Source organism: Oncorhynchus tshawytscha, linkage group LG20 (genome assembly GCF_018296145.1).
Source record: "Oncorhynchus tshawytscha isolate Ot180627B linkage group LG20, Otsh_v2.0, whole genome shotgun sequence".
In the NCBI taxonomy this organism is placed as follows: Eukaryota; Metazoa; Chordata; class Actinopteri; order Salmoniformes; family Salmonidae; genus Oncorhynchus; species Oncorhynchus tshawytscha.
In genome coordinates, this window is record NC_056448.1 from 28,493,755 (window position 1) to 28,497,194 (window position 3,440).

Below are 3,440 nucleotides of genomic sequence, written 5' to 3' on the forward strand. Positions count from 1 at the left end.
AGGTGTCAATAGTTGTCTCTGATTGAGAATCATACTTAGGTAGCCTGGGTTTCACGGTTTGTTTGTGGGTGATTGTCTATGTTAGTTGCTTGTGTCAGCACAGTTCTCATTATAGCTCCACGGTCGTTATTCGTTGATTGTTTTTGTATAGTTTGTATTCAGTGTTCAGTGCTTTCTTTAATTAATAAATCATCATGAACACATACCACGCTGCATTTTGGTCCGCTCCTTACGATGATCGTGACAGAATCACCCACCACGACAGGACCAAGCGGCGTGGTGACAGGCAGTGGCAGCAGGAGCAGCGCAAGGAGGACTGGACATGGGAGGACGTTTTGGACGGCAAGGGTTGCTACACTTGGGAGGAGATCCTGGCGGGAAAGGATCGCCGCCCATGGGAACAGGTGGAGGCAGCTAGGAGAGCAGAGGCAGCCAGAGAGAGGAACCGGCGATACGAGGGAACACGGCTGGCAAGGAAGCCCGAGAGGCAGCCCCAAAAATGTATTGGAGGGGGCACACAGGAAGTATGGCGAAGCCAGGTAGGAGACCTGCGCCAACTTCCTGTGCTTACCGGAGGGCGAGAGAGACCGGGCAGGCACCGTGTTATGCGGTGGAGCGCACGGTGTCCCCAGTGCAGGTGCATAGCCCGGTGTGGTACATACCAGCTCCTCGTATCGGCCGGGCTAGAGTGGGCATCGAGCCAGGTGCCATAAAGCCGGCTCTACACATCTGGTCTCCAGTGCGTCTCCTTGGGCCGGCATACATTGCACCAGCCTTACGCATAGTGTCCCCAGTTCGCCAGCACAGCCCAGTGCGGGCTATTCCACCTCGCCGCACTGGCAGGGCGACCAGGAGCATTCAACCAGGTAAGGATGGGCAGGCTCGGTGCTCAAGAGCTCCAGTGCGCCTGCATGGTCCGGTCTATCCAGTACCACCTCCACGCACCAGCCCTCCGGTGGCAGCCCCCCGCACCAGGCTGTCTCTCCGTCTCATCCCTACAGAGCTCCTCCGTCCAGCGCTGCCAGAGCTTCCGCCCCTCAGTCCGGAGGCGCCAGAGCCCCTCAGTCCAGAGGCGCCAGCGCTGCCGGATTCTCCCGCCTGTCCGGCGCTGCCGGATTCTCCCGCCTGTCCGGCACTGCCGGATTCTCCCGCCTGTCCGGCAGCGCCGGAGTCTCCCGCCTGTCCGGCGCTGCCGGAGTCATCCTTCACCCCGGCGCTGCCGGAATCTCCCGTCCATTCGAGGCGGACAATGAGGCGGAGAAAGACTGTGTTGAAGTGGGGTCCACGTCCCGCGCCAGAGCCGCCACCGCAGAAAGACGCCCACCCAGACCCTCCCCAAACTAGAAACTCCCCAGACATTAATCCCATTGAATCCTCAAGAGGCAGGTGGACAAACAAAAACCCACAAATTCTGACAAACTCCAAGCATTGATTATGCAAGAATGGGCTGCCATCAGTCAGGATGTAACCCAGAAGTTAATTGACAGCATTGACTATTGCATCAACTTCATGTAATTGTCAATAAAAGACTTTGACACTTATGAAATGCTTGTAATTATACTTCAGTATTCCATAGTAACATCTGACAAGAATATCTAAAGACACTGAAGCAGCAAACTTTGTGAAAATGTATATTTGTGTCATTCTCAAAACCTTTGGCCCCGACTGTAGTCAATGAACAGCATTCTCACATAGGTGTTCCTTTTGTCCAGGTGGGAAAGGGCAGTGTGGAATGCGATTAAGATTCTGTCATCTCCTGGGGCGGTATGCAAATTGTCATATGATAGACATTATGATGAGAAATTACAGATAAAACATATCGGTGCTCATTGGCCATTGGACATAAACATTACACAATAAATTGGAAATCGCAAATTCAACAATGAATGGTTTGGAAGGAATCAGTGGCTAACTGCAAGTATTGAAAAAGCAATCACTAGCCTACTATTCAGTGGAGTGGATGTATGGTCCAAGTCTGGGTTTAAGGGTCTCTTGTCCAAGCTTAAAAGGATAAACATTCAACGTTGGATATGCTGTCAATCCAGCATGACTTCTGCTGCTTTCAAAACAACTGGAAAATCGGAACTGGTAAATCTCAGACTTCAGTGTGGTCAAGACAACGGGGAACAAAAACGAGCTCCAACTGGGAAAATACGCTTGGAATTCCAAGTCGGGAACTCGGGCCTCTTTCTAAAGCTCCGACCTGAAGATCACTAACATCATGATTCAACCTTGTTTTTTTCAGAGTTCCCTGTTGTCTTGAAAGCACCATAAATACAGATAATGACAGACTTTGATGATAAAGTTTGATGACAAAATTTGCCCATGAAAGACCTCCACGCCACCTTTCTGTTCAAGTGAGCACAGCACAACAAGGTGAGTCCAAAAATGTATTGTATGTTGCTGCATACATTATGTAATATGCCAGGGAGATATGGATACTGTAGCTAAGAAAGTAATACTACGTGTATGTTGTGTAGTAAAAGCTGTTAGTTACCTATGCCTCACCCTAACAATTTGGTCCCTTTTCCCCATATAATTTAGCCCACTGTTCTGATTTGGTGGTGCACATTTATTGTAAGAGATTTAATTGTCTGCTTATATGCCCCTTTTACTTATCCTATGGTTCTGACTTGATGTCCAGGGAGAACACTGTAAGAACGGCCCATGTTCTGAATTCTGGCGCTGTACATTTCAAAAGTGCTGAACAAATAGTTATATTGACTACGTCCGTCCTAGCTCGCTCATTAATGTCTTAATCTAAATTACGGATTGCCTCTTATTTGCTCGTCGTCCCCTTATGCCATAGTTTTTACATCTCAATTTTCAGAAGAAACCACATTTGGTTAAGCAAGTCAGCCATATCAGCTATGATTTTCTTAAGTCAGTAAATGAGGCTGAATAAACTATTTCGCTGCCAGACAAGACTCCACTGATAGCCAGGTGTAGCATTGGTTAGGTGTTGGGACTGCTGTTTGGACTCTGCTGTTGGGACAGGTCTCTCTTTATGTAGTGTTGTGTTGTTTCTCTTGTCATGATGTGTGTTTTGCCCTATATTTTTATTTGATTTTTAATCCCAGCCCCCGTCCCCGCAGGAGGCCTTTTGCCTTTTAGTAGGCCGTCAATGTAAATAAGAAATTGTTCATAACTGACTTGCCCAGTTAAAAATAAAAAATAAAAAACTGCTTTATGTAGGCCCTAACAGATGATGGGTTATGTTGTGGCTTTGCTGACATGCAACTTTTAATTATTTATTTTTTAATTAAAAAAAAGGTTTCCCCAGCCAGATTTACATCTTAAAATTGCCACTGACCAGGACAAAGCAGATTTCTCATACGACTGTAGGTTTGGCTTCCCACTGAACTCAACAGAATGGCTCTTTTCTTGTCATCTTCTATTTAGTTTGACCAAGTATTTCACAGTATTCCTCCCATGATTGA